At 40.1% G+C, this 24,165-nt stretch overlaps 1 pseudogene across 1 annotated transcript in view; it reads right to left on the reverse strand.

The window, feature by feature from the left end:
* Window positions 1-24,165, reverse strand: part of LOC114261451 (profilin-1-like) — a 251,880-nt pseudogene that overhangs the window by 200,382 nt on the left and 27,333 nt on the right. The window lies entirely within an intron of this gene.

The raw sequence follows: 24,165 nt of genomic DNA on the forward strand, positions 1-24,165 counted from the left end.
TATTTTTTTGGCTCTTGTGTATAACATAAAAAAGGCTCATATTTTCCTGCTCTAACACTTTCATTAAGGTCACTTTGTGGTTAGATTGCAAACTCACCCTCATAGGCCTTGTTTGGCCTATTTTGGTGCCTCTTTGATAAGGTTTTGTTCACTTCAGCATTTTGATCTTTTCATCACTAAAAATCAGTGTATTTTAGTGTCAAAAAAGTTGGTTTGAAGTCTTGCATAGGGGAGGGACACCCCTCTCCCTTTATGGTTTTGTTTCTTTGCTTTTTGGGCTCAAGAGGGTAGCATGTGTGCTTGATGTTTCTGGCTTCATTCCAGCATTTTTTTAGGCATCTTAGGTCATATATAATCTCTGTTTTTGGTCAAACTTGTGCCTCCTTGCATGCTTGTAATACTTGTTTTGTATTGTTCTACTTTGCTTAGAAGTGCACATCATGGTTAGGCCATGATTCTTGTGAGAGTTGGCTTAGTTCCATGAAGTTCTTGGTGATGTTTTTCCATGCTTAAGGTTTATTGGTTATTCATTTAGCCATGCTTGACATGTTTGTTAGGGTTGCTTTGTATTTTAGCTTAAAAGCTTTGAGCATGATGGCCTCTAGCATATATGTTTGTGACTACCCTCTTGGTTTAATATCATCTAAGGACTTTCTTTTTAGTCCAAGAATCATGCTTACATGTGTGCATGCATGGCCTTTTTCATGTCTTGAGGGTGTGTCCTCTTATGCCTAAGAATGAGCCTTAGTGTATTTGCTTCATGGGGGATATCTTAGTTGCCATATTAGGAGTTTTTGGGGTCCTATTTTGCATGCATAGATTCTCTTTTTACTTGTTTTGATCATGCCATGAGTGGTCATGTCAATGAAGGTAAGTTGTCTCCTTGTGTGCCTTAGCTTTGGGACCATGAATTTGCTTGTTAACATGAGTTGATTGTCTATCATTTTGAGCACTTTTGGCCACTGTTTTGAGAAGGGTGAGGGCCTGCCCTTTTGCCATTTTTTAAGCCCTCTTGCATGCTTGCTCCATGTTTGTTGCATAGTTGTTCCATTAAGCTTTGTAGCACATCAATCCCATAGTCAATTTGGTCCATGTTTATATCATGTTTGTACCTTGTATACTTGATATTATACATTTATCATGTTGGTTGCATAATGCTTGTTGTGCTTTACATCTTGATGGCATGATACATTTGAGCCTTGTTGAGCATTACATGCATTGCATTTACTTGGTTTGGGGTGTCAAACTAAGTGTGGGAATCAAGGACCATTCATACTTCAAGTGATGCAATGTGCCTCGATTCCCGGTCATCGGGACCTTTGACTCCATCTTGATAAGGCCCCGGTTTTCATGTTGTTTGTTGCATACATTTTCATATCAAATGGCAAATTCGATCTTTTGACCCACCATGTACCATTGATGGTTCAAGGATCGAAAGTCATGCTTCTTTGAGTTCAAAATATGATAAGAAGTAGGACCATGCTTACATGTGTCCAAAAACTCCATGCTATGCACTGTTTGTTCTCTGTTTGCTGTCAAATTGTCTTCTGCAGGAAGTTTCTGCCGACCGGCAGAATTTAGTGCCGACCGGCACTATCTGGAATGCCGATGAATCCGATAAAGTGCTGATGAGAATTTTGAAGTGCCGGTGGCAATTCTGTCTGGCCGGTGGTGCTCTGCAGGATGCAAGGAGCTTGTTCCAGTACTTTGGCAATTTTCAGAAGGACAAGGCAGTACAAACAGAGGCGACAAGAGTATAGTACGGGTTTTCCGGGCAGGACGGACTCGAGCATGCATCATCCGCGCACCCCGAGGCAAAGGCTGTGGCTACCCTCTTCTTTCCTTTTGCTCCTTTTTTTTTAATTAATTAGAGAAATTTTGTAATAATTTTATTTGTTCATTATTTTGGGACTGTAATATTAATTCGAACCCTCTGAGTGAGGGTAAACATGTAATAAGTGTGGGTGAGTGTGTGTATGTCTTCCAATCCCCATTTCTTTCTTCCCTTTTATTTATCTGCTTATAATGGTAGATTAGGGCATTTTTGAGATTAGCACACCTTATGATATGCATGCGTGCATTCATGCATCTGTTGGCATGCACCGGGCTCGGTACATCATACTAACCGCATTCGTATTTTCAAATTCCAAAATTGAATACATGAAACAGTTGGTTGCATATCATATGCCATATTTAGGTTAACCAAGCCTAACTAAAATTGCATCTTGTATGTGTTGCATTAGGCAAAATAACATGAACTAGGACACGCATATTTGCTAACTAGTTTACTGTTTTGGCACGGAGTACAATGTAAGTGGTTATGCTTTAGCATCCAACATGCGTGTGAATGTTGCCATAAAAGTATGCTTGCCATGCGGCTAAGTGTTTACATGAGATAAATTGCTTGAATGCCTGTGGGTGGAGGTCAAACTGCTTAAATTGGGATAATGCGTTAAAACTATATTTGTTTTAAGCCCACTAGATAGTGGCAAAACCGTCTTTTCTAAAAAAGCCCACTTGAGGGTGGCAAAACCTGCATTTTAGCCTACTTACGAGTAGCAAACCATTTTCAAAATGAACATAGAATGTTTTGTTCCAATTTGGGCAATTTGGTCTATACTTGTTTGCTGCGCGCATAACATAGTAATCTTAGGCTAATAATTGGAATAAGAATACATAAACGTTTTCAAAACTGGATATCACGGTTAATAGAGGCCGGTCTTCGGACCGGGCGAAAGGGGGTGCTCATAGCTGACCTTCCCCGATCGTGCCCAAGCTCCCGAGCCGAGACAACTCCGGTGATGACGGACATGTGGCTTTCGGCACCGAGTCGGGGTTTCCTAAATTCTCCCATAAAAAAATATTTAGGTGGCGACTCTGTATCTGGCAAAGCAGTCCATGTTTGGCACTACTTTTTCAAAAATCTGTTTCTCAAAACGATTTGCCAGATTTGGACTCTTTGGTTCAGATTAAGAACCGTGACACAAATCGAGTCCGAACTGTAACGAGGTCCCACGCGGGCGCGCTCTACAGGGTCACTACAGCTCGGACTCTTAAATGTCACGGTTCCTAATCTGAACCAAAGAGTCCAAATCCGGCAAATCGTTTTGAGAAACTGATTTTTGAAAAAGTAGTGCCAAACATGGACTGCTTTGCCAGATACAGAGTCGCCACCTAAATATTTTAGTTTTGGGAAATTTAGAAAACCCTGACTCAGTGCCAAAAGGCCACGTGTCTGTCATCACCAAAGTTGCCTCGGCTCGGGAACTTGGGTACGATTGGGGAAGGTCACTTCGTGAGCACCCCCGCTCGCCCGGTCATAGACCGGCCTCTACTAACCATGATATCAATTTTTGAAAACTTTGTGTGTTCTTATTCCGGTTATTAGCCTAGGTTACTATGTGATGCGCACAGCATACAAGTATAGACTGAATCGCCTGAATTGGAACAAAACATTTCATGTTTGTTTTTTAAAGAGGTTTTGCTACCCGCAGGTAGGCTTGAAACATTTGATGATTTATTCCAATTCAGATAACCCAACCTTCACCCACAGGCATTCAGGCAGTTATATCATATAAGCACATAGCCTCATGGTAAGCATGCTATTCATGGCAGTCACTCACACACATGCAAGGATGCTAAAGCATAAAACTCACCGAGTACTCCAAGCCAAAATAGACACTTATTAGAAATCATGCATGATCCTAACTATACAGAAATGCCTAATGCAACACATGCAAAAATGCAACTATAGCAGGCTCGGCTATTCTAAACATGGCATATGAAATGCTACAACTAACATGTATTCAATTTGGAATTGAAAGTACAATGCAGTTAGTATGATGCGCCGAGCCCGGTGCATGCAATACAGATGAATGAATGCAAACATGCTGTCATACTGTATGCTAATTTAAATATGCCCTAATCTAACCATCGTAAGCTGGTAAATAAAAGGGAAGAAAGACGTGGGGTTGGAAGACATACATCACACTCACGCACACTTATTACAATTGTGGCCCTCGCGCAGAGGGTCCAAATAAATAATACAGTCCCAAATGAAAGAATAGTACAGTCCAAAATATTACAAAATCCTAATTAATCAATGAATTAACTAAGAAAGCAAATAAAATTGGCGTGCAAGCCAGGGACTGCCTTGCTTCTGATGGATGATGCATGTCCGGATTGTCTTGCGCGAAAATCCACCGGAATGCCCCAATTAGCCTCTGTTTACACCTGTTCTTGAAATGCGTGCCAAGTCCCAAAAAGTTGCTGATTCTTTGTTTTGCTGCAACAGAGAGCAGGAAAGGGGCATAGCAATGTATTTGCACAGATATATGCATGTCTCGAACCTCGTGCCACCAATCACGCATACCGAGGCATGATGGCCGAGGAGTCGAAATGCACAACTCAATATAGAATGAATGCACGTGAAACTACGGCTAAAACCTAACTCCATCATGGATAATCCGGAGTGTCGGTGACTGGGGAATTGAGACACATTCCGTCACTCGAAGTATGAAACGCACCTCGTTTCCCGCACCCGGGCTAACTCCTATTCCGGATACGATGCAATATGCATGACATGCATGAAATGCAACTAAGATACAATCCTAACATATACAATGCTATGGAAATGAAATGCCTCGAAATGCGTGCACACGGGCACGCAAACCGAGAAAATGACAGAATGCAATCTAAGATACAACCTAGTATGCACAATGCTATGAAAATGAGATGCCTCGAAATGCGTGCACACGGGCACGCAAACCGAGAAAATGACAAAATACAATCTAAGATACAACCTAGTATGCACAATGCTATGAAAATGAGATGCCTCGAAATGCGTGCACACGGGCACGCAAATCGAGAAAATGCATGAATGCAATGAAAATGAGACGCCTTGAAATGCGTGCACACGGGCACGCAAATCGAGGCGATGACAGAATGCAATGATATGACATGAAAACATGATATGGGCTTATACCAACATGAGTGGGCCTCAGCCACACTCACATAGGATGCCGTCGGATAAAAAAAAAAGGCGCCTCGAAATGCGTGCACACTGGCACGCAAACCGAGGCAATGACGGAATGCGATGAAATGACATGAAAACATGATATGGCCTTATACCAACATGAGTGAGCCTCAGCCACACTCACATAGGATGCCGTCGGATAAAAAAAGGGTGCCTCGAAATGCGTGCACACTGGCACGCAGGCAATGCAAAAATGCGATGTAATGACATGAAAACATGATATGAAATCATTCTAATGGAATTTCAGCAGAAAAATATGGGGGAAAACAGTCCCGAAATGAGGCGAAATGACATGAAATGCATGGAATTGTCCCGAAATGCGAATTTAGGCACCCGAAATGACCTATAGCTATGCCAAACATGCACAATATGGACATGCAATGCAAAGACAGAAGGTAGGCAGTCCCAAAAAAGGCACTTTCATAGTTATAAACATGGCCAAACAGCAAGCATAGGTATGACAAAAATAGCATGCAAGAATAGGGGCCAAAAGAGGGGTAATGAAGCAAGTGATGTAAGCAAAACCCAAACTGAAAAATTTCCTTCTACAACACTGAAGAGGGACCAAAAATATGAATATTTACAGTATATGGCAACCTCAAAATCAGTATACAAACATGATAGAAATGTGATGCAAAATAAGGCTCAAAAATGGCTATAACATGAGGTATGCAAAATAATCACCAAACAGCCAAAGGCCCTTAATAAAACATGTAGAATGGACCAAAATAAGCACTTTTCCAGAACTGTAAAATGGCCAAAAACAAAAGCATGGTAGGCTAATTAAACATGCAAGAATGGGGAATAAAAGAGGGATATAACATGAAGTGACCTATGGAGGCCCCAAACCATGAAAGGACCTAAATGAAACATGAAGAATGGACCAAAATAAGCACTTTTTCAGAACTGTAAAATGGCCAAAAACAAAAGCATGGTAGGCTGCCATTGCATGCAAGAATGGGGAAGAAAAGAGGAGTATAAAGGTAGGTATAACATGGAAGTCCCAAATGGTGTTGAGCCCTTCTTCAATGTTGAAGAGGGGCTCAAAATAAGCCTAATATCAGTTTACAACATGCTCGAAAATAAATTGCTCATGGGCCAAAAATAGCATACAAAACTATGACATACAAGAAGATCAATGAAGCAAGTGTGTCATGGAGGGCTCAAACAGGGTTGAGCCCTTAATGAAAAGTGAAGATAAGCTCAAAAGAGGGCCCTTTTCAGTTAGGGCCGGAGCTTGAAACAAAAATCAAGTGGGGCTTACAAATGGATCAAGAAAAAGGGTCAAAAGAGGAAAAGTATCACTTACCCTTGAAGACTCAAACTTTTGTTGCTTCTTGGATCAATTTGCAGCTCCTTTAGCCTTTGAGAAACCTTCCTTGTTGCTGGAAATGAGGTGGTGGTGGTAGAGCTTGGTGGTGTAGAAGAAATGATGCTTAGGGACTTAGAGATTTTTAAAGAAATGAGAGGTATGGAGATGGAGTTGTGTATGGAGGCTTGAAGGTGAAGTTTTCTAACCCCAAAATATGATCTAGCTTGCTTGTTATAAAGGCCAAAGAAGGGGTGTAAAGGTGGGGGAAAAGGAGAGTAACTTTCTCCCAAGAAATATCCCCCGGATAAAGATCTTTTCTGGGGGATAAAGCCCCACAGCTGTAAAGTGCACAGTGCAAGGAATACGGCCGGCCTGGTACTTTTGTTGCAGGTGGCCGGCTGGCCACACCCCCTAGCCGGCCGGCTAGGGGTCAAAAAGATCAATCAGATTTTCTGGCCGGCCACCAACTGGTGGGGTCCTCCTATCTGTGTACAACACAACCCTGTGGTTAAAAGTCCGAGAAAGTGGGTCCAAGGGGTTCAACATTAGCTCGGAAAGAGGGGTTCAAAAGGGTCAAGTTGAATTAATGGCCGGTCATGAACTTTTAGGGTCCTCTCATGTGTGTACATCACAAATATGTGGTTCAAAGTTCAAGAAAAATGGTCCAAGGGGTTCAACATTAGCCCGGAAGGAGGGGGTCAAAAGGGTCAAGTTGAATTACTGGCCGGCCATGAACTTTTAGGGTCCTCTCATGTGTGTACATCACAAATATGTGGTTCAAAGTTCGAGAAAAAGGGTCCAAGGGGTTCAACATTGGCCCGGAAGTGCGAAAAATGGGCGCCGGAGGGCGTCGGAGAATGTATAACTGGTTGTTGCAACAATTGCTGGCCTCCCACCCTTCAGTGACCTCCCCGGTGATAAAACAGAGGTACCTGCCAAAAATGAACGAAAACCGTTGCAAAACGAATGCTCGGGGACCAAAACACGCAGTTCGGGGTCCCGAAAATGGGCTGCCAAGCACCGAAAGTGGCGTTCAGCCACGAAGTGGGTTTCTCAGCCCCCAGTGTCCCTCAAAAGGGAGCAAATAGGAAGTATGCCAAAAATCAGAGCAAACGGAGATGGTTAGGCGGTTCCGAACCGAGGCACACGGCCAACGGTCCCGAAAATTAGAAACCGAACTCCGAAATGGGCAAAATGGCCTACGGCCACCAAATGTAGCCTACGGACATTGAGAGATGGTCTACTGGACCTCTCCCTCCCCTCAGGAAAAGAAACAGAGAAAACCGAGTCTGGTTCGCAAACCGAGACAAGGCACAGAAGAGGGTTCGGAAGTCCGGAGGCAGGGCTCACGGCCGCAACTCTGAAACTTCTGAACAAGCACATTATGCAACATCACCAAGTGCTCAGTTGGTGATGTCTGAGTCTTAAGGTCGGTCAAAAATGGGGTGTCTACACAGACATATACAAAACTTCGCCAACATGACAAAATATAAGTACATAACAAAAGGGCGAAGATGGGTCTTGCACGTGAGACACAAGGGCTGACTTTCCAAAACCTAAGTTGATCCACTTAGGCTTCACTAGGGCTGGGTCTGGACCTCTCTTGGCTCACCTACAAACACATGAATGAGCATGAGCGAAAGCCCAGTGAATAATATCAAGTAAAGCAAATGCATTGAAACATTATACAATAGACGACCTTGGGCCCAATTCATTCATGTCAAACTGGCTCTGAGGCCTTTTCAAACTTTTATATTAAACTGGCTCATAGGCCTTTCATTTCAAACTGGCTCATAGGCCTTTCATTTCAAACTGGCTCATAGGCCTTTCATATCAGACTGGCTCTTAGGCCTTTATATCAGACTGGCTCTTAGGCCTTTATATCAGACTGTCATATCAAACTGTGTCCACCATTCAAATTAAAGAACTTTGCAAAACTTACACAGAAGTACCAATTGGACAATAACATATGTCAGATATTACTCACAGTGATCGGTTGATTGGTTTGCCTTGGAACTCGAACCTACACATGCCATGAACATAAAAGGGTCACTAACAGTTCAATCTGTTCAAAATTCACATTTTCCTCTTTAGGCTTCATTCTTATCTCTTTAACTCATTTACAATGCTTAACATATGCCTAAGAGTGCTTAGAAGTGAAAGGGAACAGAAAAACAGAACACAAAATGCAAAAACAAAATTTCAGAAAACAGGGTCCACGCTCGAGCGTGGACTTCCCCGCTCGAGCGGACCCTTAAGCCTGCAAAAGTGCTGGTTACCTCAAATTCACGCTCGAGCGTGAACTCGGCCACTTGAGCGGACGGCCTCTGCCTACATAGCTCCCCGCTCGAGCGTCAACTTCCCTGCTCGAGCGAGAACCATGTCTGCAAAAAATGCTAGGAGCTCGAATTCTCCGCTCGAGCATGAGTCAAAAATTCTGGGTTTTCCAGAACACTTCCTTGAGTTCAAACTCAACATTCAACCAATTTTTCTTGCATGTTATGGCTCAATTTTCACATATACACATATTAACATGATACCAACACAAGTTTACAACAATGGGAAGCTTAATTTCATAATTCATCTATATGCATGCCTCATTTGAACCCAAACTCATCACCAATACATCTCATTCAAGCATGCAAAGCTGATACCTCTATGATCTACTCTTGCATGTGGAAAATATTCATTCATATCAACTTAACTGGTGAAGAGATAATCAATACATGGATTTCAAACAAGATTCAACATGAATTATACACCTTTATGCTCAAACACGAAATTTCAAAATACCTTCTTACATGCATGTGCATATAGACTACCAAATCAACTAACCCAACTCAATTTCAGCATGATCAATTCATTTTATGTTCCTTATCAACATTCCACTTGAATTCACAAAAATTACAAACTAGCATGCACAAATTCACTCACCTAGGAGCCTTAATCTCCCCAATTTATGATCAAATCTTGAATTAGACTTCAAATCTCCAAGTCTCAAGACCAAAATTGCACAATCCCTCTTTCTTCCTCTCTATAATCGGCTCTCTCTCAATTTTGAGTCCAAGAATCAGCCAAAATGCACTAAGGGGAGAAATTTGAGGGTGTAGAGTCTATACAACATAACCCACTAACTATTATTTAATAATATTAAATAATTGGGCACTAAATCATTAATTTTAATCTGATTAATTTGATCCAAATCAATTTTCAATTAAATTTCACCAAAGGCTCTAAAAATTATGCCAATCACAATGGCGTAATCAATTTCGGATTCTGTGGCCGTTAAGGCCCTCAATTTAATTTCCAAAGCAGATTATTCAAACAGATATTCTTACGGTGAACAGATAGAACTTCAAAATCACATATATTCACATAATTGGCACACAGAATCATATCAACACATAATCATACTTAAATTAAGGACCGATTAGCATATTACGAAACAGGGGCATCACAGCTTTGGTCATAGGAGCCTTGTTTTGCATAGTTGTAGTGCAAATGGCTTCACTAGTTTGGTGTTTTAGGCCATCAAACATGATTTGCTTGAGTTGGTTGCATGTTGTAGTGTCTTTTTACATGTAATTGCAGCATATATAGCTCTGTCAAATGCTCATATTTTTACTCTTTCATTGCTTTTGAGAATTGCTTTTGAGTCTGGTTTGCAAGCCTAGATAGCTCAACATGTTAGCATGATTTTCTAGCCTAATTTCAGCATGTTTTCACTACTATTTTAACTGGTCTTAGCTTTGTTTTGGGCTGGTTGGAGTACTTGAGGCCTCCTTTGTATGCTTGTAGTGCAATTGTGCTTAATAGTTTAACTTGTGCTATGTTTTGGCCTCTTATTCTAGCTAGTTTTAACTTACTTCAAACATGTTTTAGGACTCCTTTTAGGCTGTTTTAGAACTATTTTGAAGTGTTTGTACCCTTTGAGCTTTGTATTGCATGCCTATAGTGTAGTGATCTTCACTAGTTTGGTGTTTTAAGGCCTTTGATATCACTTGCATGAGTTGCTTGCATGTTTTAATGTCATTTTGCACATAATTCCAGCACTTACAATCTCTACAACCTCCCTCATTTCATTACTTTTTCATTTTCTTTGAGGGTTGGTTAGCCTTAGGGTTGTGTTTAAGCTTGAGATTGAGATTCGTGCTTAATGGTTTTAATCCTCTTTTGGGGGTTTCTACTAACCAAAGGCATGATCTCTCTCTTGCCTTAAATCATCCCTTGTTTGACACCTCTTCCGTTAGAGGACACTCACTTTGGACTTAATCAATTAAAGAATGGATTAGTAAGTTAAAATGTGTAAACAAAACGAACCAAGTAAAAGAGGCAAGATTGAGCATCTCCGTGTTGCATTGCATGTGTTCGGATCGGACGTTAGTTCGAACACGAGAAAAATCAGACGTTTCATACTCAAAGTGATGAAACGTGCCACTTTTCTTGGTCACTATCACCCTTGGTCATGCAAGATAGGGTTGTAGTTTTGTCAAGTTTTGTTTTGCATTCATTAACTTGTGCAAGCTCGGCTCCTTAGCCGTCATGCATTGAAAATGCTTGGTTGATGGTTCGGGTGTCGAGAATTACACTCCTTTGAATTTGTGTAATGACAAGGAGAGTAAGAATGCACACAGACCTTGAGAATACACTATTTTGCCTCTGTTTACTCTCTGTTGCAGCAAAAGAAGAAGTTTAGGATAGGGGTGGCCGACAGCCACTTGCAGTAGCCGACCAGCCACTTGAAGTGGCCGACAGCCACATTTTGTAATCGACCGGCCACCAATGAAAAATTGCACAAATGTGCTCCTTAGTTGGAGCAGAGGTATTCTGGGAGTTAGCACAATTATAAGTGATCAAACGAGTGCAAACAAAGGCATCCGATGGCAAGGCAGTGGCATGTTCGGGTGGAGAAACCAAGCGTGCATGCATCCCTAGTTCCTCGATGCCATTTAACTGGTTGATTTTGTTAGTTAGTGTAACTAATTCTTCAATTCCGATTTGTAATATTTAACTAGTTTAGAATAGTTGGTTAATCTGTTTCGCTTTGTAATAATTAGCTTAGAATAGTTAATTAGTTTTGATTAGCTTAATTAGCGTAGCTAGTTAGCTTATTCATTCGGACCCTCCTTCGCGAGGGCATAATGTTGTAATAAGTGTGCGTGTATGTGCATATGTCTTCCAACACCACGTTTTTCTTCCTTTTACTTAATTGCTTTCGATGGTTAGATTAAGGACATTTTCGATTAACATGCCTTATGCTTGCATGTTTGCATCCATTCATTTGTCTTGCATGCACCGAGGCTCGGCGCATCATTCAAACTGCATTGTCAATTTCAATACTTCTTTGAATACGTGTTTAATCACATGTTGTTCAAATCGATCATATGCCATATTAGTAGTTGAACCTATTAATTGCTTTATTGCATGTGTTGCATTAGTCATTTAACATAGTTAGGATCATGCATCTTTCTAACTAGTTTTTGTTTTGACTTGGAGTACTCGGTAAGTTTTATGCTTTAGCATACTTGCATGAGTGTGGTTGCCATATTGCCATGTTTCGCATGCTTGCCATGAGGCTATATGCTTAAATGCCAAACTGCATGAATGCTTGTGGATGAAGGCTTGTTGCTTGAATTGGAACAGTTCAACAAATGTATGTTTTAAGCCCACTTTGCAAAGTGGCAAATCATGTTTTAAGCCCACTTGAGGGTGGCAAATTCAAACCATTTTTGCAAAACAAACATAACTTGAAATGTTCCAATTCTTGCGATCTAGTCTATACTTGTATACGTGTACATCACATAGTAAGGTTAGCTAATAACCGGAAAAGAACACATGAGGTTTATAAAACATCCTATCATGATTAGTAGAGGGCAATCCTTTGATCGGGCGAGCAGGGGTGCTCATTTCATGACCTTCCCCCCTCTTACCCAAGTTCCTGAGCCGAGGCAACTTTGGTGATAACGGACACGTGGCCTTAGTCATGAGTTAGGGTTTCCTAAATTTTTCCAAAATAAAATATTTAGGTGGCGACATTGTAATCTGGTAAAGCAGTCCAATTTTGGTATTTTTTATCCTAAAATCAATTTTCCAAAAAGATTTTCCAGATTTGGACTCTTTGGTATTTATCAGTTTCACATTGTACTTTGTGAGATTAGATTCAGAACCGTGATAGGATTCCGAACTGTAGGACCAATTCGAGCTCTCCGAAAGGGGGGCGCGAAAAAGTCAAGCTACAGTAAGCCTCCATTGTTTTTCCTAGTAATGGTTCAATCATTTTGGTGATCATCCGTTGGAATGTTGCTCCTACATTTTTTAGGCCAAAGGGCATGACCATGTAGCAATATAATCCTCTAGGTGTTGTAAACGACGTGACGTCCTGATCCGGTTCATACATAGCGATCTGATGGTAACCACGACACGCATCAAGAAAGCTAAGTCGGTTATGCCCTGCTGTCAGGTCCACTAGTTGGTCTATTTGTGGTAGGGAAAAATTATTTTTTGGGCATGCTTTATTGACTGTCTTGTAGTCCACGCAAACACGCCATTTGTAGTTCTTTTTTGGTACCACCACAGTGTTGGATATCCACCTGGAATAGTGTACTTCTCTAATTGCCCCTGCTTCCAGCAGGTTTCCCATTTCTTCAACCACTATCTCTGTGTGGTGGAGTGCTGATCGGCGAGTTCGCTGTATAATTGGTCTGGTGGTTGGGTGGATATTGAGTTGATGGCAGATGAAACTGGGGTCAATGCCAGGCATGTCATATAGCATCCAGGTGAACACTTCAATGTTGGAGGTCAAAAATTCCATGATCTCTCTTTTCTCAGTGTTGGACAGAGATGAGCCAAACAAAAAGAACTTTTCTGGGTTCTTTTCATCTATCCTAACCTTTACCAAGTCTTCAACTGCCTTCTGTTCGGCTGCTTTGTTGACGTCTGCGAACAGCTCGTTGCTTTCTGGCTCTTCTACCATCTATACAAACCTTTTTGCAGCCCAGCTGCCGTTTACTATGACGAAGCACTATTTCGACATGATTTGGTCCCCTAAGACTTCTTTAATTACTCCGGTTTCGTTGGGGAACCGTAACACCTGATGGTAGGTTGACGCCACCGATCGCATGCCGTGCAACCATGCTCTTCCCAAGATTATGTTGTAAGTGGAAGGGACTTTCAATACCCAAAATTCCACCTGTTTCGTCATCGTTCCTGCCTTGACAAGCAGAATTATCTTGCCCACCAGCCATTCTGGCATTGAGTTAAAGCCGACTAAGGGTGATGTTGCGGCTACTAAGTCTCTGTCCTCCAATTTTAGTTACTTGAAGGTGTCGTAGTACATTATCTCGCAGGAACTCCCTTAGTCAATTAGGATCCGCTTGATGTCGAAGTTCTTGGCACGTAAAGTAACCACCAATGCGTCGTTGTGAGGGCATTGTAATCTTGCGAAGTCCCTATCAGAAAAAGAGATGGCGTTCGTTGTCTCTATTTTTTCCCTTTTGACGATAGGTTGTGCACTTAGTACCTCTCTCAAGTGCTCAGCCTTTTTGATCATCCCTCTGAGCTCACATACCCGTTCAGGTTCAATGATTCCATGTATTACGTTGATTATGCCTTGGGGTGAACCGTCGACCGCAACAGACATCTCATCCGGCCTGTTGCGGTGCTGGCAGGTTAGTTGTGTTCCCCCCTCTATATACTGGTCCACGTGGCCTACGGCCACTAGTTCCTCCAGATGCTACCTGTCACGACCCAAACCCGGCCCTATGGGTTTAGCACCGTAACCGGCCAGTAATCCGAGATTACCGAAGGCCTGCAGAACAGTAGTATAGTAAAACAGAGTACAGGGCCTGGCGGAAGCCAAAACAGTAAAGAAACAATGCCCAATGAGCTGTGACAGTCTGTATGCAAAAAGACTTTCCATACATTTATACATAAACAGTACAGAACAATATGCACAATATTTACAATCATTCAGACTAGGGACTCAATCCCTGCATAACAGTACAGTAAACATTCAGTCTATACAGAACAGTAAGACAGTACAGAATGGGGAAATCTAAAACACCCCTAAGCCTTAACAGATAGGCTCGGAACCTCGCAGTGAGGCACATAGGCTGGCTTGACAAAACTGGAGTAACCCTGACGCTCCTAGCCGCGGTCTGGTGCCTGTACACGTACATATATATATGAGCAGTGAGCTAAAGCCCAGTGAATAACATAATGTGTAAAGGGGTTAAGAATGAATGTCCTTACAGTATGAAAACAGTTCATTTAAACAGTATTTCAGTCGTTCGGTCAGTACAGTCATATGTGGTACACCCATTAGCATAACAGTACAGTAAACAGTGAGTCTTAAAAGACCGAACAGTAATGATGGCCATCAGTCAGTAAACAGTAGTGGTTCCAACAAGGGAACCGACAGAGATCTCTGTAACAGTAACAGTAAACAGTAGGTGCTAAGAATGCCACAATACAGTTCAGAATATAGGGCATACATTCATTCAGTAACAGTAATCAGTTCAGAAACAGTACAGTTCAGTTGTTCAGAAGATAATCATTTGTGAACATATCTTTACACAATCGTTACTCACAGAGTTTGGGCTACAGTATGCTAGAGCGTGCCTCCCCAGTCGCCAACCCTACACAGTCAACAGATTGAACACACTAAGCTACACAGCTGGGAAAGGTAATCACTTAATCCCTAATTTGCCTCGGTGTGTTCTACACCTATGTCCTCATAAGATGTCTTAAACTAGGCCTAAGAATGCCTAGAGTGGGATGAGGATGCAAAGATGTACTAAAAAAGCAATTTCAGAATTTCAGAAAACAGAGTCCCGCTCGAGCGCAGGTTTCCCCGCTCGAGCGTCAACTCTCCCGCTCGAGCGTACTGTAAAAGTACTGGATGGGTGAAATCTCCGCTCGACGGGCGCTCGACGCCCGCTCGATCGTGAGACACATGCCTCCGCTCGAGCGCCCAATCCTCCGCTCGAGCGGACTGTAAAACAGTGCGCAGAAATACTGGATGCTCGGATTCCACGCTCGAGCGCCACTTCCCCGCTCGAGCGGAAGTGCAAAATCTGGGAATTCCATATTGCACCTCCAAGCCAAAACCAGGTTCAAATGCATCAAAACCGATCCTCTTGGGCTAATTTTCTGGAAAACTCTTATAAACACATGGAATAACATGATTCAAAACTCAATTTGAGAAATCAAAGCCCAAGGGTGTTTAATTGAAACCCAATTTCAAACCATTTTTCAAGAACAAGATGAACATGCAAACATGCATGAATTCAAATCATTTTGAAGCTCCAAATTGATGCTCTAAGGAGCCAATTGATCCAAAAACAAGTTGAAAACATGGACCATTACAAAATTATGGGCATGCATGTACCATTTACCATGAAATCAACTCCCAACTCAACAATTCAAACATGCAAGCATGAATTATGCTCTATATCAACATGTGTGAACTAATCCATGGCTCAATTCTCAATTTGACATGAATCATGCAAGAACAAGATAAACAAGAGGGTAATTACTCTACCTTAGGTCTCCAATGCAAGACTAGAAGCTCAAATTAGCAATCTACACTTCAATTAGCAAGCAATTCTCCAAGTTCCAAGCAATTCAAGATGAAGTCCAAATTCTCTCACTCTCTCCCTCTCATGGTCGGCTATACACTCAAGAGAAATGGCTGAGCAGATGTTTGTAATGCATAAGAATGAGCCCTCAAAGCATTAAGTAAGTGACCCACTAGGATGGCAATATGGCAATTAAGCCTAACTCTTTAATTAGCTTATTTTAAACTATTTTAATCATACCTAATCAGTTTTCAGATAAATATACCATAAAACCACATTAATTATGAGGATCATAAAACATTAATCAATTCCCAGTTCGGCCGCCGATAAGGCCTTCAATTAGCAGTTTAAACATAAAACATGAACAGATAGTCAAACAGTCAAACAGATAGAATACAAATTAACATACACACTCAGTCAATTCGATTCCAGTTTTTCAGTCAGTCAGTTCAGTACTTTAATCAGTTCAGTTATCAGTCATAATCAGTTCAGTTATCAGTCATAATCAGTTCAGTTTAACGGTAATCAGTGTTTATCGGTAAGCAGTGGTTAGGGTTATTACATTACTTCAACGGCATACAATTTTCAGTTCAGTGCCCCTTTTCATCATGGAAGGTGCAACGGTATCTGTCATCGTAGCCCCTCTGCGCTTCTCCCAACTTGGCAGGCCGTCGAACAAAGGGTTCATCGCGTATCTCGCTAAGAATCAGGTAGATAGGTTTATTGAATACCATGGTGATGGCAGTGCAGACTCTCAACTTCCTTGCTTGGGGGTCCTCTCTGTTGTCTCGTCTGCCTCGCCCATTCTTGCTCTGTTGTTCTTTTCACCCGACCGTGTGCATTTTTGTCGTAGGTTTTTTATCTGGCATCGTTGTTGTACCAGCTTTTTCTTTGGTGCGTGCGACATCCTCTTCTACAGAGATGTGCTGATGCACTCTTTCCATTAGGGCCTCCATTGTGAGGGGTGACGGCATCGTCATTAAATCCCTCAATTTATTGCCAACCGGCAAACCTTGTTTGTACTGTGCAATAGCCAGGTTTGTGGGGCAGTCTCCAATTTGATTAAAAGTCTCCCAATACCGGTTATTGTAAGACCTCAATGTTTCCTTCTCGCACATGTCTATGGAGAGAAGCTGATCAATCTCCACAAGCGTCTTGGTGTTTGTTTTGAATCTAGTCACAAATGCCTCTACTAGTTGCGCCCATGAAGCTATGCTACCTTCTGGCAACCTTTCAAATCATGTTAAACCCAAGTCACCAAGGCTGGAAGGAAACAAGGTACACATTAGAGCCTCGTTTCGTCGATACACAGTCATAACTTGGTGAAAGTGGCTCAGGTGCATGTAGGGGTTTGACTTCCCCTCATAAGTGGTGAATTTGGGTTGGTGGAAACCTGAGGGTAATAATGCGTTCTTTATCGCTGGAATGAACTACGAGCTCTGCAACCTTGCTAATGCTTTGTCAGCTGGTTCGTAAGCTAGGTGTAGTTCTGGCATTCCAACCTCGATACTTCCACGTGTTCTAGGAAGACTATGCGGGGGTCGCGAGCCTGAGTGTCTTCTCTCCTTTGGGCCCTTTCCTCAAGCACTGTCCACAAGTCCACCGACCTAGGCAGCTGCGTGTGCCTAGATGTTGTTCGGTGCGAATGCGAGGGTCGATAACTGTTTCCTTCTGTGTAAGACCTTTCAGTTCTCATTCTCTCAAACTTGGAGTAACGAATCCTGGAAGTCCTTGATTGTGTATCGCCTGTCCTTATGTCTCTACTTTCAGCTTGTGATGGTGTGACTTGTCTGTCATGATCTTCTGAGTGGTAAGAGCGTGTATTGCCTTTGCGCCCCTCTTCTTTCACCTCTTCGCCTTTCATCTGGCGTTTCATTGTCTCCATGTCATCCGCCATTCTTCTTATCACTTCGTCTTGCTCCTTTACGCGATCTTCCAAAACCTGAGGATCTATCCTCCACCTCTGTCTATCTGGGCTTTCAGAGCTACATGGACTTGAGCCCCGTCTTTCTCGCACCTCTCTTTCTAGATTTCGTCGCTAGGGATCTAATTTTTCCATGGGTGGTACATAAGACAAGCCTTCAGGCCTTGCGCCCCCTTCTGGGGTCTGCCCATCAATAGCAGAATGTGGTAAGTCTTCGTTATGTGCCATTTACATTGATTGAAGGAGAACTCAATCAAAAGGTTTGTTCTTTCTGATTGTTCCCATAGACAGCGCCAATTGTACGAGCACGAAATAATCTTCTCGTATAATCCTGTTGATCAAGTTTGCACTCCTCCAAACGTCGTCGCATTGCTGCCTAAAAACACAAATGTGAGCTAGCCGGCAGGTGTGTGCCAGAAACCCCTCCGATGCCTAAGTCAGCAAAATAGACAATAGACACAAAAGCTTCGTGTATTTGAGAATAAGAATTGTGATATCTGTACATAGGTCTTGTCATGAGCTTATGTAGATTCTGCCTGGCACCATCCTAGTAGGACTCCAACTCTCCTCACAAGAGTCCTCTTAGGAATCACACTCTCAAGGATAATGCATATCCTGATAACTCCTTGCTCACTGCTTACCAAAGTGAGATAGTTACAATCTCTTACCTCAGCTGGCACACAGCTCGGTATTAATTAAATCAATTGAATTAACCTTAACTTTGAAATGACACTCTACCGAGCTATCTATTAGCTCGGCTTGATCTCCACTGACCAGTTAGATGTGGAAGGTCTAGGACCGTGCTCTCGAGATAATTACTTTGTCCCAAGTCTGTAATACGCCTACATTCTCTTGGGCTTATAGTGCGGTCCATCCTTATCCCAGCTCGGCCCAATGACCGAGAGTGTATACCTAGCTCGGTTCATTCAACAGACGATCTTAGCTCGGCCTAATTTCCACATAAATTGCCCTCTCAGATGTGTTTAGTGGGTGTGTTAGTGTCAGCGGCCAAATTTTGGCCAGTTAAAAACACTGTTTTGTGCTGCAATGGAACTGCTAACTTGTGTATTAGTGTCAGTCATTAGTGTTATGTGTTAATTTGTATGTTAACTGTGACTAGCATTTTAGCTAGTGAGAGAAGGTGCTGGGTTTGCTTTAAACCCAAAAAATAGAATATTATTTTTCAATAACAACCCAGAAAATAGCATTAAAAAAAACAAAAATGCAATAAAAAAAACCACATTAAACATTAATGTTAAAAAAAAAATGTCCAACAAGTTAAAAAAAAAAAAAAAAAACAAAAAACAAAATCAGTTGACCGACCGAACATCCCGACAGATGTCTGTAGACACCCCACTTTAACCGGCCCTATGACTTGGGTGCTTTCTATTGATTACCCAATGATGATAATCAGAATGTGTTCCCTAGTAGTCTTCAACAAGAAAAATGGAATTTGAGCTTTAATCCCTACCTTTACACATTTTTGGCCAAACTATTTTAGACCTTAAAACCCTCTTTTCAAAATATTTTCCCAAATGTTTCTACGATGTTCCGAGGCTCCCATTTCAATTAAAATATTGCACTTTTCAGTAAATCGAGTAAGAACAAAATGGAAATAAATGGAAGAGAGGTGAACTCTTTGAAACCAATATTTAAAAACATCTTCTTTATAGGTTTGGATAGGTTTGGATTTGAAGGAAACAAGAGGGGATGGAAGAAAATTGGTTTAGGAAAAGGATGAGCATCAAATTGTTAAGAAGGAAATGAACAGCCTTTACTAAATTAGGAATATCTCTTTCTACACTTGGAATTTAGATGTGAAGCCACCACCATTGGAAAGTAGACTTCTGGGGGCTTCAATTTAGACCCAAGAATCACCTAAAACCAAGTCTAGATATTGAGAACAGATTTTGTTGACTCGGCCCAAAATAGCAGCAGCCCCATTTTTCTTGGTTTTGGTTCAGTTGGGACACCCCATTTACCTATTTTCTGATCCATTTAAGTGCGCCCACTCATCCTCCATTATCTCCACTAATCCTCCATTATTCCTAATCATCTCCCATTGTCAAAAAAAGGTTTTGTTGGCATCCATAAAGGAGTATCCCATGCAACCACCTTGAAAATTTGCCCTACTATCACATTCTTGTCTCCCACCTTCTTTTTGACCTTTACTCTCCCTCATTGCCTATATAGAATGATCATATTGTAAGAGAGAAGGAGGACCACGAAATTGAAGAGAAAAGAGTGAGAAAAAGGGTAAAAAAAGAGAAAAAAATTAAGTTTTTGAGCCAAAACACTTCCAAGCTCCCATAGCTACTGAAATTCCTCATTTCCATGCACCAAAACCACTCCAAAAATTTTGATATATCCATAGATTAATTGCCTTGATCATAAGGAAGAGTGTTTAGTAATTGAAAGTGAGAAAAACAAGAGAGTTAGCCACTTTCCATCCCATAAACTCCATAAATTTCATAATTTCGAATTGAGGATTTGAGAACACATTTCCTACACTTGAGGGTGATCAAGAGGGAGTTTGTGAACTAAGGAGTTCATCCTTTCCTTGGAAGGTGAATTTCACAAACCTTTCATTTTCTTACATTTCTTACTTATTTTGTTTTTTTTGCTTTGATTTATTGTTATATTATATACTATTGTAATCTAATTGAAAATGGTGAATTGAAGTCCCATATATGTTTCTTTAGCACGAGAAAGAGATCTTCCATGCTGAATGGTTTAATCTCTTCAGAGGTTCATTACCAAGGCATTACATCTCTCTCATGCCAAGAACAACTCCTTGTTTGACGCTTCTCTTATTTTAGTGGACATAACTCTCACTTTTAGACTAAAATGACTAAAAAATGGCAAGGTAATTAAAAGGGCTAATAAAATTGGACTAAAAGAGGCACAAGATAATAAAATTGAGTTGGGTTCAATCAGACGTCATATTAAACCCATTGTTTTATATATATATATATATATATATATATATATATATATACTTATTTTGCTCTTTTGCTTTGTTTTCTTGTTGTATTATATATTGTTTGTAATCTTGCATGTTCTATCTTATACTTGTTTTCTTGTTTTAGGTTCATGTTAGTTTTGTTGTAAGTTTGTATTTTTTTTTATTTTATATTTGTTTTCTCATTTTTAATCTAACCGGTAGTGGTTAGTTGAGCCACCTACATATTTCTTGTTTGTTCCTTTTCTTGGTTTTGCAATAAGACAGGTTTTGCTAGGCCTAGTTGGCCGGCCGGCCTATTTAGCCAGCTAGTTAGCTTCTTTTGGACAAGACGGTGTTGTCTTTCGATGTTAACCAACTTCCGGTGGTTCCCAAGGCACATGAAACTTTTTTTTTTGTTTATTTTAGTTTGAGTGTATTGTGAGGTTTTTATTTTGTTGTAATATTCTCCTCATCCCTCTCTAATTTGGTTTGTAATTATTCTTTAAAATGTTGTAATGATTTCCCATCCCGCTTCTTTCTATCCCGTTCTTTTACTTGCTTTCTTTATTTGTACATAAACATCATATTTATTTTTCATCATAGTTATGCTTTGCATCCATGTTTCATGCATCTTGATTCGGCTAAGTTTGCATTTGTGGATTTAATCAATTCCTATGTGATTATGTGCGCTACCTCATATTCTTGAGATGATTCGCATATCATATTTTAGAAGCCGAATCTTTAGTTGCATCTCATGAGTGAATTGCATTAGGATTTTGTATATAAGATCATACATATTTTACTAACTTTGTTTTGTAGTTTGTTCGTGGGACGTCAAACATGCAAGTTTTTATGCTTTAGCATCCCGTTTGTGTGTGTTTTTCTTACTATGTCTAGCATTCTACCATGAGGCTATTTGCTTATGTGATATAACTCTATGAATGCCTGTGGATGGAGGTTGTGTCATTTAATTTGGAATGATGTTGACTTTCTTGTTTGTAAACTCAATTTATTTGGGTTGTACATCTTCAAAACTCTTTCAAAACTACATGAAATCAAATCGTTCCAAAGTGGATGACATAGTCTATACTTGTATGCTTCACATAGTAAATTGTAGGATTTATTAAATAATCAGAATATGAACATATAAAGAAAATAAAATTCATATAATGGTTAGTAAAGGCCAATCTTTTGATCGGGTGAGCAGGGGTGCTCAATTAATGACCTTCCCCTCTCATACCTAAGGTTCTAAACCGAGACAACTTTGGTTATGACGAACAGTGGTCTCGGTACGAGTCATGGGTTTCCTAATTTTCCAAAATATTAGATAGCGACTCTGAGATCTGATGACGCAGTCCATTTTTGGCAAAACGTTTTGCAATAAAATGGATTTTCAATAAAAGTTGCCAAATCTGGACTCTCATCTACGTTTCACATTGCACTCGTGAGACTAGATCAAAGAGATCTTAAGGGTCCGAACTGTTTAACGCATGTGGATACCCCCCGAGCATGTTAAATTGTCCCGGTGGACGACCCAATCCGTTATGGTGCGCATTTATATATATATATATATATATATATATTCTTAACACACACCTTAATACATCCATTGCACCACCACTTGCTCACTAAAATTAACAAACTCTTAACATACCTTAACACACATTTTAGGCCCCACTTTTATCATTTTTTGTCATATAATACATTTTAACAAACAATTTTAGCCATCCCATTGTGGATGCTTTAAGAGATTACATATATTAGCTTATTTTAAAAAGTAAATTAAAAATTAATTTTTTAGTCTTTTAAGTTTTTATTTAAAAAAATATGTAAAAAAAAAAAAGAAAAATTATACCACCTAAAAAAATCAAAAAGCAAAAAAAACTTTACTTTTAATCAACTTGTCAAAATAGACAATTATCTTTAGGCTTTGGACCGTCTCTAGTCTAGATATGGAACAATCGGACCTAGTTCAGCCTATTAGGTCCATTTTTTGATCTATTTTCGATAATCCGAATCGTTCACATTTTAGGGTTTGTTGAATACATTATTCTTATAAAAAATCATGTCAATCGGATAACGGATATTACGTATTCGGATCACTTTTGTCTTGAAAAAAATGAATAGTCAGAAAATTAACGGTTCATAAAAAAGTGATCTGAATACATAGTATCTGTTATCCAATCGACGAGATTTTTACAAAAATAATGTACTCAATAAATTTTAAAGGGTAAATTACACTTTGCACCCTTGCACTTTACACAAAATCTCACTTTAGTCCCTACACATCAAATTGTGACACTTAACCCCTTGCACTTTTGGTCAAGTGTCACATTGACCCTTCTATTAACAGTGAGGGTAACAGAAGTGTCACAATTTTGATGTGTAGGGATTAAAGTGAAATTTTGTGCAAAGTGCAAGGGTGCAATGTGCAATTTTTTTTTTTAATTTTGATGTGAAAATATAAACAATTCAAGTGTCACAAATTTTTTTTTTTTTTAAGTGTCACAATTTGATGTGTATGGACTAAAGTGAAATTTTGTATAAAGTGTTATTTTTGCAAAAATATAAACAATTTTAAATTATCAAAAAGAAATCTAAAAATAAATTTAATGGGCCGGACTGGACCCTCCAGTCCAGATGGTGGACTGGAGGCAAGCCACTGCCTATCTTTTAATGAATTTTCTGTACAAGTACAACTCTTTTGTCTTTCTTTTCATAGTTTTCTATGCACATTTTTTATTCTCTCCAGTCCACTATGTGGACTAGAACATACTTATTAGACCCGTGAGACTTAATACAAGTTCCGTTTTGATAATTCAAATCATTCTATGTATAGAGTTAATCGAGTAATTCATGTCTGTGAAAAGTTATATTGATCGGATATCAATAATCATTAACAAAAAAATGTGTTCCAGTCAAAGAATTATCGATATTCAATCAATATGATTTTTTGCAACATCAAGTACTCAAGTAGCTCTACATATAGAACGGTTCAGATTATCGAATGGGACTCGTGGTAGGTCCCACAGACTCAACAATACGTTCCAATCCACTGAGAAATTGAGAGATGCCTCTCCCATTTTCTATATGAGACTGGCTTTTCTTTCCGAAATTTGACCGAAGTGGTACTATTCGGCCTATTGGACTTATTTTTAGATCTCATTTCTATAATTCGAACCGTTCACATTTTAAAATTTATTAGTATATTATTTTTGCAAAAAATCAAGTCAATCGAATAATGGCAACCACAAGTTTGGATCAATTTTGTATGAAAAAAAAAAATGAACGGCGATAAAATTAACAGTTCATACAAAATTAATCCAAGTACGTTATTTTTATTATCTAATCGATTTATTTTTTTATAAAAAT

This window comes from Camellia sinensis, chromosome 13 (assembly GCF_055761805.1).
Source record: "Camellia sinensis isolate YWXY chromosome 13, ASM5576180v1, whole genome shotgun sequence".
NCBI classification, from domain to species: domain Eukaryota; kingdom Viridiplantae; phylum Streptophyta; class Magnoliopsida; order Ericales; family Theaceae; genus Camellia; species Camellia sinensis.